General features: G+C 36.7%; 1 long non-coding RNA gene across 1 annotated transcript in view; it reads left to right on the forward strand.

Moving 5' to 3' along the window:
* Positions 1–236: 236 nt before the first annotated feature.
* The window catches only part of LOC306641443, a 44,220-nt gene continuing 27,927 nt past the window's right edge, over positions 237–16,529 (forward strand). The window contains exons 1-2 of the long non-coding RNA XR_013758153.1: positions 237–512; positions 5,240–5,409. This is a non-coding gene — a long non-coding RNA (uncharacterized lncRNA). The remainder of the gene's footprint in view (positions 513–5,239; positions 5,410–16,529) is intronic.

Genomic DNA, 16,529 nt, shown 5'->3' on the forward strand with positions numbered 1-16,529 from the left:
CCCGCACATTTGTATTCTGGCTTTTCCAAAGTGTTTTGTGCTGTTGACTACAGTCACATCTTAGAAACTTTCTTCTCTTGGCTTTCATGACATTGTTGTCTTTTGGTTTTCTTTCTACTCCTTTAATGCTTTTTATAGTTTGTTTTTCATATGATACTTCCTGGGTTCCACTGCCGAATGTTGATAACATTCATCCTCACCAATTGTCTCCTTTAACTTCCTGATGATCTCAACCATTTTCATAGCTTCTTTAATGCCCCAAAGCCTATCTCAGAAATTTACATCTCCAGCCCCAAAGATTCCCTGAGTTCCAGTTACATGTTTCCAACTCCATCAAACTGTCTCAATCTCCCCCATCCCAAGACTGACAAACTTGAACTCATCATATTCCTCCTTAAACCAGTTATTCAACATGCTTTATTTTCGTATTTTTTAAAGGTTGTCACCAGTCCTCATGGGTTCAATCCAGACAACAAGCAGTCACATTAGCATCTTCTAATGGGTCTCATCAGGTGAGTCATTGAAGTCCATTTTTATTCCAATTACATATCTCTTGAGTTCATTCTTTTTTTCTCCAACCCTAGTAGTATCACCATGGTATAAATGTGACTGATCTCAGAGACTCCCAGCTCATTTCTCTGCCTGTAGGATGGATGCCCACCACTATGTCCTTCCTGTCTTCTGTCAGTGTAAACACTATAAGTCGACATATGATCAAGCCCCTTTCTTTTCAGACATCTTTCTGTGCTTTCCCCGACCTTCTCAAATAAAGTCTGATGTGCTTAGCATGACATTTAAGGCCCTCGGTGATTAGAACAGTCTCATTGCTCCCCATCTGTCCTATGTACTAGGAAGATGGAATAACTGTGAGTTCATGAGTCAGACCAAGCTCTCTGACACCTCTATATCTTTTCAGTGTGGTTCCCTCTGCCTAAAATAACCTTATTGACTCTTCCCTCACTCTGTGCTTCCTCCATGCCACAGCCATGCCTGTGTTTTCTGCATTATATTGCAATTTTCTATGCGTGCACATTTCTCATCACTAGTCTTAGAGTTACTTAAAGTTGAAGACTGCCCTCATTTTTGTATGCTAAGCTCACTACTGGAAAAAAAAGCTGGCATTTGTATAGTTGTTGAGTAAACCATTGAATCCATATGGTGTATTCATTTTCTGCTCAATGGACCTTGTACTTTTCTTGCATGGCCTCTCTATTTCTTACTTTCCATATAATATTCAAATGTGAAGCTCTCATTCTTTTCTAAGCTTTTTCCCATGATCCTAATCTACAGAAACAATTCCATCTTCAGAGACAAAATACTATATGTTGTGCATTTCATAGTGATCTCCATATTCTTAATTCTTACCACCAGTAAGTTTTCTTTAGAAACACTTACTTTGTATTACTCATGATGATTTGGCAACCATTGGGAACTTTATAAAGCACTTTTTTTCTGTATTGGTTGTTATTAATGATCCTGGCTTATAAATTCTAGACTTGTCTTTTCTACTTAGTGCTATTTTTATATCATCATAAAGAATTTATTTAATGCCTTATCCATAGAAATAGAGCTGGTATTATTTATTTTCTTCACTAAAAGCCTGCTTCTCTTATTTGTTTGTTTCATATTTAAAGAAATAAAGCAAGATGTCAGAGTGACATTATAGAAAATGTCATCACAAACATTTATATTTATAAAAATCTAGTCTAATCTGTGCTCCCACAGTATGTCCATTTTAACTAATCTGAAAGGATTTTGGTTCTCCAAGCAGCAATATTAAAAGTCAGGCTCCAAGTGGGATTGGCCTCAGAAAACTGGTGGGGATGAGGATATGTTTTTGAGATGAACTGGTTGCTTAAGAGCTATTATTATTTGTGGTTCTGCTTTAGATGGCTACTAGATGCTTTACATGACTTATTCAAAGGTGTTGGCAAAGGTTATTGCTACATTCTGTGGCCACTGGAAAAACCCAGTGTGAAATTTGAGACTAGGAATAGTTGAACCTTTTGGAAAAAATAAGATTTGAGTTGGGATAAGCATCCCACAGTGCACTGGAATCTCGAACTTATATGATGCCCCCACCTCAGAGCTTCCTGTCAGGTAGCAAATGCCAAGAGAATAGGCCTTCCTGGTATTGTTACTGTGCTCTGCTTCTGACTCTGACAATGATAAGATCAATAATTGTGTGATTGAAAAGCTAGTAATCAAATTCCTTCAGGTCAGAACAGAGCCTAGACTGGAGTTTGAATTATGTATTTTGTTGAGCACTTAAATTTGTGAGACAAAATTTCAGTTTGGTGAAACTTATAGTCTTTGAAACCCATTGAAAGGAAAATGATTTCTCATCATCTTAATAATCATTGACCATTTATGTCAGGGCTTTTAATGTGGCGAGCAATATTTTATATCATCCTCAACTTTTAATTATATAAGATCTATCTGGGCAAGTACAAATACAACCATCACATACAAACTATCTTCTGACCTTCAAGTCTTTAGGTTCAGACTGGTTACTGGAAGGGTGTTGTGGTTTGGATCTGGAATGTCCCTCCCAAAGCTCATATACTTAAAGATTGGACCCCAGTGCAGCAATGTACAGAGGTGAGGCTTTTAGGAAATGCTTGGATCTTGAGAACTCTAATCTCATCAGTTGATTAATCCATTTGATGGATTAATAATTTGAATGGAGTCTGAGGAGGTGGAATCTAGATGGAGGAAATAGAAACTGTGGGTATACCTTGGAAGGTTTATTTTGTCCCCAATCCCCTTTGACTCTCTCTCCCTCTCTGCTTCAGGACTGTCAGGTGAGCAGCTTTCCTCCATCATGTCCTTCTGCTGTGTTGTTCAGCCTCATCTTATGCCCAGGGCAACGGAGCGAGTCAACCATAGACTGAAACCTTTGAAATCATGAGCCAAAATAAACCTTTCCTCCTCCAAGTTGTTTGTGTTGAGTATTTTGGTCACAGCACAAATGCTGACTAATATATAGGGTTTAAAGGATGTATTGGAAAACTTAATTTAGTAGAAGTCGTGATAGGAACAAATATGGTAAAAAAAAAACGTGCTATACTCTACTTTGTTGGGCTGGTGATATATGTACTAACTTGTATCATGAAAATTGGGTCTTGGAACTAGTTTTTTAATGTGAAATATATCTAACTTTGCTTCTTTAATAGTAAAGTTAATAAAATCCTACTCCCCTTCCAGCTGATAGCAAGAGAAATATGAACTTGGAAGCTACAACAGGGGGTGAATAAGAATTTGAAGAAGCAAACTGCCTGATAGGTCGCAAAGTCCAGGTCCCCGTAACCATGCATGCCACTCCCTCATCCTGACACTGAGATGGGCAGGGCAAACACCAGGGCAAACAAAATGTTTGGTTTGCATCTTTCAAAAGAAGACTGAAAAGCAAGCCAGTTCTCACAATCTTGTTTGTTTGTGGCTCAGTCTACCTTTCTCATCTAGGAGGGTTGAGTTTCATTATGCACTATCTTTATACAGTCTTTGGCCTGGTCCATCTACCAGAGAGGATCTGGAGCTCTAGGGCCATGTCATGGAAGGCCTTGTCTCAGCAAGACAGTTCTATGTTGCAGATCAGCTGCCCAATGACAACAACTACCCATCCCTCGAAGTATTGAATTTAAAGTTCTATTCAAGACTTTCCTCATTAAATACCCTTGTGTACTTCAAGATCAGCAATGTTCTGAGATTTCAGGTCACTAACATAAAGTTACTGTCATCTCCACCTGTAGAAATGGACTATTACATTATAAAACCCTAGCTAAAACAAAACAAAAACAAAACAAAACAAAATGAAAAAATAAAACCCCCAAATAATACCTTTAAACTTAAACCATATATCTGGCCAGGCTCCTCCATTATTATTAGTTCTCCTTAAATGTTGGAATGGATCCCACATTTCTCCTGGCAAGGAAACTCAGCTTCTTATTCCCATTTGACCCAATTGACACCCAAATGTTCTACATTTTACTAGGCTTAATCCTCCACTTTGGGAAATGTTTTCCACTCTATCGTACTTCTAAAATATTCCTTCTTTCCTGTGATCAGCATTACAAATTTGTCTTCTTTCCAGTTTCAACTTGCTTAGTCCTGGCTATACCAATCCTGAGATCTGTTCATCTTTACTTCTGAATCATTTATGTTTCTTTTATTTGCAAGTAATAGAAAACCATTCTGGGTAGCTCAAACAAGAGCAGGAACTTACTGGAAAGATGGGAGATATCTTAGAATTCCAAGAAGACCTGAACAAAATTTCAGAAGGAAAGAAGGAAGATGTCATAGTTTGAATGTCAAATGTTCCCCAAAGGCTCATATGCTAAAGGCTTGGTTGCCAACCTGTAGCACAATTGGGAGGTAGTAGAAACTTTTAGAAGTGGGACCTAGTTGGAAGAAGTTGGGTCATGGGGACATGCCCTCAAAGAGGATATTGAGATGCTAGTCTCTTTCTTTTCTTTCTTTCTTTCTTTCTTTCTTTCTTTCTTTCTTTCTTTCTTTCTTTCTTTCTTTCTTTCTTTCTTTCTTTCTTTCTTTCTTTCCTTCCTCTTTCTTTCTTTCTTTCTTTCTTTCTTTCTTTCTTTCTTTCTTTCTTTCTTTCTTTCTTTCTTTCTTTCTTTCTTTCTTTCTTTCTTTTCTCCCTTCCTCTCTCTCTCTCTCTCTCTCTCCTCTCTCTCTGTTTTCCACCTGTGATGAAATGAGCAGCTCTGCTCCTTGACATAATGTTTTGCCTTGCCACAGGCCCAAAACAATGGAATCAAATGAACATAGACTAAAATATTTGAAACTATGAGTCAAAATAAACCTTTCCTCCTTTAAAGTTGATTATCTGAGGTACTTTGTTAGAGCAACAGAAAGCTATCATTAAGACAATTTTGGTGACTTCAGCAATAAGATAGTTTCAAACTTCTTTCCGAGAGCATCAATACTAATGTTCAGTTCCTAGGACCCTTACCCCACAAGAGACTTGATTGGAAATTCTAATTTTCCACACTTATTGACCCAATTTAACTTTAGCTGCCAAACTGTCCAATCCTGCAGTAATTACTTTTACAGCCAAGGGGACAGGGCATGTAGAGACATGCCTTTTTTTCTCTAGAGAAAAAACTGGGCATCAGTCATTTCCCTGAGAAGGAGGAATCATTGAAAGCCGAGAAGCTTCTCTAAGTATAATGAGTTCTTTGTATAGTTTAGCTCACTCATACTTTTTTGGTATCTGTTTTAGGTAGTGTGCACTTTAAAAAAAAAACAGCTCTCTCCTGGGTTGAATGTTAAGTTACTACATGGTGAAGTGGTTCCGTGTGTCTTTGCTCTCATCCTTCTTACTTGGACAGCTTCCAGAAGAGACCAGACTAGCAGAGACAGAATAACATCATGCCAATTTATTCTCCAATGGTAAGCTTAACCATACTAGTATTCCTTCTGTCAACATAATACTTAATGATACGATATTTCTTTCTCTAACTACCCAAGACAATATTGGAATACTTTGCTATCAACATTTCCACACTCTTCTGATGGGTGTTATTTTAGAGTTGTTATGATGCTCTTGTAATATGTACATAAATGTTTTTCTATAAATTGGAGCCCTTACTGAGTTTACATGAAAACTGTTAGAGATTGGAGCACTCCAGACTTTGGATTACAAAGTCTGACTTTATAACTTACTATCTTTATGACTTTGAATTTTCTGAGTCTTGGTTTCTGTGTCTGCAAAATGGGATTATATCATTTCTTTTTTATTTATTTATTTATTATTTCTTTTACAGTTATTGTGAGAAACAAATGATACAATGTATGTGAAAGGTCATGGCAAATTATAGAAACAAACAGAACATTTCCTTACCTTTAGCAAAGTAAACCAAGACTCTTCTTTTCTGCCCCCCCCCCCTTTTTTTTTAAATCATAGGTGATCTCCTATTTTCTAGCCTATAAAAAGAAGCAGTCCAAAGAGGGCGGGTAGGTGGATATTCCTGTTTCTTCCAAGATAGTCCAGGTTGATATTGTTTAGTGATTACTGAGAGTGCATGGCCAGAAGCAGTCCAATGCTGGGTGTCCAGGACATAAGTCTAACCCACAAAATAATGTCCCTGCAGCTGCTGGAACAGGTGTATACTCTGTAGATACTTACTATATGCTTTATCAATATGCAAAGATGCTTAATGTAAGGAACTGCCACAGGTTAATCAATCAATGACTTTCTCTTATGGTTTCTATTTATTTTTAAACAAGTCGATGAATGGACGAATTTGGCCTTGGGATGCCATTCAGCTCAAAGTTGGTAGCAATCACAAATGGCTTTAATAAGTGAAAGAGATATTTTGGCATAGCCCATTGAGGCAAATGAAGACTAGTGTTCTTGCCAGCATCATAGAGTATATTAGATACTCTATTTTAATGGTTTTTTATGAATGAAAGGGATGTAGGAAATGGAATTTTAATTTGTAATTCTAAGCCATGCTATTGAAGGAGAAGGTCTTTGTGACCTTACAAATATGAGAAAAATACTTTATAGGGCATAGCTGAAATTGATGTAAAAGTTATGTCCCATAGTTTACATTGCTGCTGTTTGATGCTTGCTGTCAAATCGTAGGAAAGCAAGACAAGAATCCCAGAATGATTTCCTGCATGTGCATTTAATAACAAGTAAAGCTGAATCTAGTTGGAACTTTGTATAGTTCAAAAATCATAGAATCAAATCAGTTTGTGTTCTAGCCTTCATTGTGAGGTTGGCAGGAACTCTAACGGATTTTCTCTCTCCTGCTTGATAATGAGACATGGACTGCATGTTCTAGAGACATATTGACATATTTTATGTCAAGCCTTGGGGGCTTCCAGCATGAATTAAGAAGAAAGCCCTAGAATAACAATATTGGGATTGCATTTTTAGAAAAGCAGGGAGAAGGAATAAGGGCCTGGCTAGGCTGTAACCTGAGCTAACTTCTTCACTTCCGCTCTTTGTCTATAGCCAGGATGCTTGTGGCTACACCCTGAAATACATTCTTTGATGACAGAGCTTCCTCTTCATTTCAACTCCATATGCCTACAACTTATTCTGAGGATGTCCTCAGTGCATTATACCTCTGAACTCCAGGCCCATTACATTATATTTTTGTCTATTCACATAAATCCAACCATCTTGGCTACCCAGTGAGAAGCTTCTTGATATATGTATCAAGCCATCTAATCTTGTTTTCATTCCCCCAAACAAGTTTATTCCTCATAGGATATAAATAGATATTTGATATATATCTGATGTATAATATGCCTAAAAAATCTAATGTACACATACAACAGATCGGAGGCTGGTCACAGTACAATAAAAAAAGTACACACACACACACAAAGCAAACAGACAGGAATTTGCCCCTAAACTAATTAGGCAATCTTGAATAAATAATGTATTCTTTTTGAACCTTTCATTTCCCATCCCTAAAATCTGTGAACAAGATATCATAAAAATGAAATGAGATACTTTATAAAGAAATTTGGAAACTATTAAGACTTATATAAACAAAGGACAGTATTTTAGTCCTTGTTTTGAATTGAGCCTGTTGATGGTCACTATGAAAGATGAAAAAGTTTAGAGACACAGTACCTGCCTCATGGGATTCATCATTTACACAGGAAGATCACACAAATATACATATAGGATAATTAGTCATGTAAGTCATTATATGCTGAAGCATATGATATAGGCAGATGGTGTACATCATGCTAATAGTTCAAAACAATTAAATCTTATAAACATTAAACTGTTACACAAGCATAAGATATTGTTACCAGTAAGTGTGATTATCATTATCTTTCCCATTTCTCTAGCATAGCGATTATTTTAGAGATTATCTATTTCTTTCCTTATATCTACATACATAATCTTCATTTCTTTAGTGCCTTTATGTATCTCATTTATCACTGAATCTGCCATCTAAAACAATGTTTACATAAAGATCAATGGAATAAACAGATGAATCAGTTAATCCATGAGAAAAGAAGCTGTTTTTCATTTGGGCCTACATGTGTATTTTGAAATTTTGTAGAAAATAATAACAACAGTGGAAATGGACAGGTGTGGAGAGACACACACACACAGACACACACACACACAGCAGATGATATGGAGATGTACCAGTTTTGAAGAGAGCAAGTATCAGGGGCTGGCAGGTCTAGACAAAGCTATCTTCACCACTGTTAACCTCTCACAGTCATTGAGAACCACTAGTCTAAGGTATTTAAGGACGCTCCATCTCTAATATGGTACTGCAATAAAATGGAAACTTTTATTTGTAGATTTTTTTTTTCCTTCCTACTTTCTCTAATTCTTTTCAACTGCCTGGAATCTCATGTCATTAACACATTTGTTTAAGGTTGGCGTGGGAATTCAGTTCTGATTTGATAATCAATTTTTCCACTTGAATATTATTTTTAAAGTAGTTGAAGGTATATAAAGCAAACTCTTAACCCATTGATGTTTACTACTGCTGGTAATGATCAGTCTGAACAGAGTTGTTTTCCGTGAAGATAAACTACACTAATCTGTTTCAATGTAATAGTTAACCCCTCAGGCCAGAGCATATGGTTGTCATTGTGCAGCTGTGCTGATAGAATAGTTTGGAGCTTCTGGATGTGTGTCCCATTTTTATGTAATCACTGACCACCCATTATCTAAAAGAAATAATTGATTTTTTCTTCCGTCTTATGTTATAAGAAACATAACACTCCCTTCCTTATTGAAAACAGTTTGACAAATAACAAAAAGTGAAGAATGAAAGTATATTGCATTGTCTAGTGTCTACCCCGGTGCTTGAGCTGCAGCTGTTTCCCTTCTTATGCCTGTTCTCAAATATTTCTGAAAAAAGCAAAAGGTAAAAAAACACATAAAACAAAATGTTTCAGACAGAACACTGACAAATCACAACCTCCAAGGGCAAGACATTGCAAAATGGCTTACATCTCCAAATGGGAACAGATATGGTTGGAAATTAAAGCAGTATTTTTTTTTTTTTTTTTTTTTGTATTTTAAGGGGAAATACTAGCAGATGCCACAAGAACCATATGGAATGTGCCACAGACCAACAAGGAACACTTTCTGTGTGTGGAAAAAGAGCAGAGGGGACATCCACCCGTGATGGTTAAGGAGAACAGTTAACTAGTGTGGACTGGGAATGCAGGGGAGAGTTTGCTGAGTCTAGTATCATGCCCTAATGAAACAGCATGAAGAATCTTGACTCAGTAATTTCAGTATTTCTTGTCAAGGAGTTTCAGAATATTATCCCTAATTATATTTATTTCATAATAGATTGATCCCATATACCTCTTACAATGTGGTCTCCTTTGAATTTGTGCTCTGTTATGTGTTCCCTCTTTAAACCTCAGAGTGAAACAGAATAGACAAGCAGAAAAAAAAATGGGATATTGACATGCTGTCCACCAAGCATTTCTGACTCCAAAGGTCTCCCAGCCCTGTGATAATTTGTTAATTTATTGCTGTTGCTTGTCTCTCAAACAAAGAAGATATTATTGAACATACAACTTATTTTTAAAGCAGTGTTTTTATGCATTTTCCTGATTTCCAAATGTTAGTCTGGTTGAGATAATTTTTTTTCTCTGAAAATGGCAGCGACATAGTCAGTGCTGTCTTGCTCATGTGCCACATGGAATAATGCTACTATAAAACCAAGAGAAGGCAACCACAAGCTCTCGCCTTAAGTGATATTTTTCCTTCCCAAATAGTTCATTAGGGGCCGTGACAAGAATAAAATGCTTTCCATATATGAAAGTATTGTTTCTAAGGATGAAAAAGCCCTGAAACCCTGACTGCTATTCAAGTTTGAGGGACTGTGAATATGTGGAAAAATGAGATTTTACACAGTGACAACACCAATAAGAGTTCTGAAAGGCAAGCTTGTAATGAAAGAGTTCCATTTGGAACAGCCCCGATTGTGGAATAAAATGGTCTCCATGTGGCAGAGTATATTTGTGAATGAAGTGCCTTTCAATGAGGAGAAATCAATTTTAACAGCTCATTTATTGATGAAACCAAGTCTAGTCTCAGCAGTTAAAGTGCTTTCTTGGAACAAGGACTAGAGGATTTGTCTGTCTCACCTTAACAAATGAAAAAGAAGCTTCTAAAGAAAATATTATGGATTCTCTGCTATTCGAGCTTGCATGAGCTAATGTTTGATAATTAACAGGGGACTTGGGACACTTAGAATGCTTACTAATTCCCTATTTTTTCATTCTGTGGAGTTAATATTATTCAAATATACCTAAAAATGAATCTGTACCCTAGAATCATTTATCTTACTAACTTCACTAAAGCTTCCTTAACTATCCTTTGGTTTGATTAGACTGGTTTATTAACCATCTCAACCCTGTGCCTGGCACTTTTCCATCTCCAAGTCTGAGCTTACACAGCCTGTGTGAATGGTACCCAGTGAAGTTCCAGGGAACAACTGGAAGCATTTGTCTAGGATAGGTCTTCTTTCTGCCCTGGTCCTGGGCATCTATCTCCAACCTTCTTAGTTGAAGTCCTGCTCTTCTCCTCCAGCTCGTCTGTGAAACCTTACCTAACAAATCTAGACTTAACTCCTCTCCATTATCTGTAATTACTTGGCCACTACTTTGGAATTGACCATCTTCTATTAGTTGTTTTCATGTTTCTGTTGAGAATCACGAGTTGCTTAAACGCTTCAAGGCTGAGTCAAAACATTCTTTTCACTTGCCATAATGCACAGATTTTCTCCACCCTGGTTTTTAGCACCAAGTCAAAAATCTTGAATTGTTCATGGTCTTTCTCTTGTAATTATCTGCCTATATCCAAGAAGTAAGTCCAGTAAACTCTATGACCCAAATTCTTTTCTAGTCTTATCTCTTTCTACCATCTCAGTGGCTGTCTCCCTAGAGAAGCCACCATCTCTTGCCTTCTTGACAGTTGCCATATTCTCCCAACTGGCTTCCCGCTTTCACTCTTTTCCCTCAATAATTCAACTTCTGTTTAGCATATCTTCTTTCCTTCCACCCTATATAAAATGCACCAATAGTTTTCCATTATAGTTAGCATAAAATCCAAAATTGTGTGGTTTGTATTTGACATTTTTAACTGCCAAGAAAGTGAATTCCTTCTTACTTGAGTGAGAAGCCATCTTATGGATCCATCTTATGGATCTTAGTGGGAGATAGGCTCATGTCTTCTCCAATGAGTTAATATGAGCACTTATAGTGACTTAAATGCTTTCTCAATTAGATGACTGAGCCCACATTCCAACTCTCGACTGTGATAAGTAAAATTGAGATAGGAATAAAAAGTAAAGAGTTCAAATTCTTCAGAGCCAGAATTGCTGAAGTAAATCACTTCTTGTCATTTGCCCTTTTTCTGAGAGGACCTAGAATATCTCCATTCGTTAGGGTCTTAAGAATATACTGGTGAAAGGGAACCAAGTAATGCCTTCTTCCTGTGAGCCCTATAGTTAATATATCTCTCCTAATTTCACTGTTGCTAGAAGGGATCTGGAGTGGCAGAGATTAAACAACTCTGAGTAATAGCCAGAGGCAAAGTGGAGAAGGTGACCATGACAAGCTCAGGGCCTGTATGGCAAGCAGAATGCTTTGACCTATGGGGGGGCGGGGGGGGATAGTAGTTAATGAGGGAAAGAAGGAAAGAGAGACAAAGACAAAGACAGATGTCACACACACACACACAAGGCAGGGAAGCGGGGAACTCCTTTAAGCTCCTACTTTATATTAAAGAACCTATTTCTATTAAGCAAGAGAAAACCCTTTAGGACTCAAGAAAAGAAATCTGAATTGAGCCACACTGAGAGAGTGAAAGCTCCTTATCTTATTCCCAGAGTTCTCTTATTTCTAGAGACCTTTACATGAACAAAAACAGAGTCCTTGAGAAACTTGAAACAAAATCACAAGAAGGGAATTTCCGTCTTGAATTCCTGGAAGAAGCCTAGAACTGCTAATTAGAGTAACTGTGTAATGAGGCAAAGGGAGCACCCAGCCATTCCATGGGTCATTAGACCTTGAATTGAACTAACATTAATTTCTGGTGCCCAAAAGAATGGTGCAAGCCCCCAAGCAATGTGCAGGATTGAAGGGGGAAATAATTCAGTCAATGGCTATCTATTTATTGCCCAATTGCCATCTGATAACCTCTGCAGGAAATGGAGAGCAAGAGAGACTCCTCGTGAAGCTTACATAATAGTGGGAAAGTGACAATAAATAAATAAACAAAGAAGTTAATTTCAGGAGCAGATAGATGCTCTGAAAAATATAAAAGAAAAGTACCAAAGAATGTTTTAGGGGCAGCTGCTGATTCTTGAATTCAGTAGCCTGAAGTATGAGGAAGGGACAATTGTGAAAGAGAATTGCAAAGAAAACAAATGATCAAGGGTCCTGAGATGCAACCAGTGTGTTGTAGTCTATAGGGAGAAAAACAAGGCCATTGTAGACTGCAGTCTATAAAATGGGGAAATGGAAAGAGTTGATGGGAGAGGATCAGGCAGGAACCAGGAGGAACTTGTAGATTGTGATAAGAGTCTGGATTCGCTTCCTGTTGAAGAGAAAAGTCAATTGAGAATTTTAGGCATGGGCATGACATGATTTGATTTATGTTTACAAAAACTGCCTTTGATTCTGGGTAAGGTAAAGCAGAAGAGGCTGAAATCAGTGAAAATTGTGTGGGAGCTTATTACATTAGTCAAAGAAGAGACGATAGTGGTGGAGACAGGTGCTGCAGGAGTGGTGATTGCATAATATAATCAGATGTGGGGTACATTTTGTAGCTAGAACTTAGGGATGGATGAAATGTAGGTTTGGGAATGGAATAAAGGATAATATCAGAATTTGTTGTCTGGGACACTCAGTAGATGGTGGAAGGCTTTTGAGGGAAATAGGTTTGCTGAATGGAGAGCAAGAATTAACTATTTCATAACTTAAGATGTTTACTAACATCCAAAAGGAGATAAATAGTAGCTAGGTAAATTTGTGTGCATATATATTTACATTTATAGTCATGCCTCGCTTAATGATGGGCATATGTTCTGGGGAATGCATCGCTGGGCGATTTCATTGTTGTACAAATGTCCCAGAGTGTATTTAAACCTAGATGGCCTACTATAAATCTAGGCTATATGTTGTATTTGTGTGCATATAGATAATGGCCTAAAGCCATAAAGAACAAGTCACATGAGATTAAATCAGGTGCAAGAGAAACAAAGCAGCCAAGGGGTGTGATAAGCATGAGATGTCCAAAGCTGTTACCAGTGTAACGCAGATACTGTTTTGTAGTAAGTTTTTAATGTAAGTAGAAGGAATACATTCTAAAATAATGATTGAAAGTAAAGTATCATAAATACATAAAGTTTTAACATACTCATTTATTATCATTTATCAAGTATTATTTGCTGTGCATAATTGTACACGGTATACTTTTGTACAATGGGCAGTGTAATAGGTTTGTTTATACCACTGCGACTACAAATGCATGAATAATGCATTGCACTGTGACATTAAGAAGGGCATAAACTCAATAGGAAACAGGAATTTTTCATCTTCATTATGGTTTTATGCAACTGTGGTCATATATGTAGTTCCTTCCACCAAAATGTCATTATGCAGCATATGAGTGTACACATATACAAGTACATACACATCTATGTACCTCCATAACTATACACATATGTGTATGTGCCCTATACTATAATGTAGAATTTAATGTCATAGATGAGGTTGAAAACCTGAGGAGAAAGTATACGTGGAAAATGGAAGAGATATAAGCTCTGCACAGAGCCCTGAAACCCTCTGTTCTCTGATGATTAGAGGTCTGAAGGAAAAGGTGAAACCAGCAAAGGAGAATAAGAATCGGTCAAGTGACAAATCTGAGTTTTGACCAAGGTCTGCTTTGTTATGACCTAGTGGAATCCTAAACCTGTCCCTCTGTGTTTTCTCCAATCGAAAGCTATAGAGTTTAACAAATAACAATAGCCATTGACAGAATCTATGCACATTGGCTCCCTGATCTGTAAAGGGAAGATTAAGTGACAGTCCCTGTATATCTCCCTTATTGCCAAAATAGTATTACAAAAGCAATACTCCAACATTAGAGTCTTGAAATGTACATAGATTTGCTGATTTTTATAATATCCTGATTTTATGTTTTGCTGTGATTTCTTAATTGGTCTTGGAGAAAAATAGTCCATTATTATTGTTAGATCAATCAAATGGTGACTTCAGTTTTTATTTTTTGTTTCAGAAGTCATTTTTTTACTGAAGCAAATTAGTGCATCCCTGAAACCTAGTATAGGTATTAAGTTGAAAAATATTTTTCTTAATTTCATTAAACAAAGAACACCAGAATTAACTTGTTTTTACCTGGAAGAGATTGCAATATATCTTTAGATATTTGCCTCAGAGTTATTACTCTAACTCTGACTCTAGGTCACAAAACAGTCCAGAAACATTGATCTTCTCTCCAACCCACATAGTATCATACTGCTCTACTAAATTTTAGTGTTTTGATGCTGTGAAAGCAGTAGATCTAGAAGCACCAATAAGTTGGATATAAACAAGAGGTTCTAAGATAAACTTCATGAAAATAATGGATACAACCATCTAGGTGACTTGGGGACTGCTGGGTTTTATGTTCTCCCAATAAAATAGTGTACCCTATACATCATACCACTAAGAAAGGGCCTCTTGATTTGGAGGCAACATATACAATAATTGTATGTACTATGGTGTCTGACCCACTTTCAAGGTGAATGAAAGGTTTGAGTAGGGACTAGAGCAAGAGATTGGTCAGTGAAAACTAGATGAAGTTGAACCATATGAGACTTATTCATTACAATATCTGTAGCACTTAGAATAGTACTAGGCACAATGTAAAGGTCTAATAAATATTTTTAAGGAGTAAATGAATAAAATATTAATTAAAATGAATTGGAAGGACAAAATAAAGATGAAAATTGCTAAACAGACTGGCAACCAGACACACCTTCCCTTTTCATAGACTGATCTGATTCTCAATCAGGAGACTTTACAGTCCTGGAAATTTCAATACCTGGATGCAAATTTAAGAATAGACCAAATTTATATTTCATTCTCTCAGAGCCCATTATAAGTTCAGCCTTACCTAATCCCCAAATCCCAAATTCAAAATTCCCAAAATTAAACATTTTTTGAATGCTGAAATGATGCTCCAAGTGGAAAATTTCTCATCTGACTTCATATGGTGGGTCATAGTCAGAACACAGGTACTCTAAAAACACTGTATATTTTCAGAGTACATGCATAAGATATGTATGAAACACATATGGATTTTAAGTTTTTACTTTCGTCCCATACCCAAGATAGCTTATTATTTCTCATTACACACACGCACACACACACACACACAATTATTCCAAAATCTGAATGTCTGAAATATAATTCTTGTTCCAAGCATTTCAAATATGAGATACTCAACCTGTTCTTGCAAATTACCATGCTAAGTATTAGGGAATACATTGATGAATGTAACATGAATTCTGTTCTCAAGGAATTTATAATTGAGCAGAGAAAATATGTAAAAAATAATGAATGACAGACAGAAATCAGACACTTGGGAATTGGGTATATACTAAGAGGAAGAAGTACATTTATTCATCAGGGATACAGAAAACAGGTTTGGTGCATAGATAGCATATAAGCTAGAACTTGAAAAATAAGTGTGATTTCAACAGGAAAATATGGAGAAAAATGTAGAAGAAAATCAGGGATCTAGTTGAAGATAACCTCAATTTGGCTACATGGAGTTTGAGTATTTATAGCACATTCATCTTTGTATGTTAAGCAGACATTGAAAATTTGGGATGAAATCTCAGGATGGAAGCCTAATCTGGCAATTCAATTTCAAATTGATATTAAAATACTTAATGGTGTCAAAAAGAGGTGACCATCAATACTTAACAATGAATAGGAAACAAGAAAGTAGATAAAAAGAATGAATAAATTTCCCCTCACCAAAATGGCAAAGTGGAACTGCATGCAATTGCTGATCCCAGCTCTGCCTGTCTTTTTCCCCAGGGTTCTTGCTTCTTTTTTCTCATCAATTTTCAATTATAGGTGTCTTATATTTTCCATAGTGAAAAAAAGAAAAGGCCTCAAGCTTTATGTTGGTATTTTCTCAAAACTCTCAGTAATTCACGATTGTCTATATACCAGTGTCCCAACTCTTTTGAGTATTCAGAATTTTCCCTGATGGGGTCACATTCTACCCTCATATTCTATGATGCTTTCTCTTCCATTTTCAGACCCCTGTGCTCCCACTTTTCTGCCTTTACCCCAGTTATTCTCTGTGACAGTTAATCCCTTCTCTTCTTTATTCCACCACTGGGGGGGTCTACACACACAAAGGTTTTGAAGCTTCCCCAGCTTTTTCAAATGCAAATTCTATCACTTTACTCTTACAGAATGTTGTACGCACTTCTATTATAGCTTTTACCTCCATATATTTTTCTACTTATTTA

The sequence above is a fragment of the Sciurus vulgaris genome (assembly GCF_902686455.1).
Source record: "Sciurus vulgaris genome assembly, chromosome: 12".
NCBI classification, from domain to species: domain Eukaryota; kingdom Metazoa; phylum Chordata; class Mammalia; order Rodentia; family Sciuridae; genus Sciurus; species Sciurus vulgaris.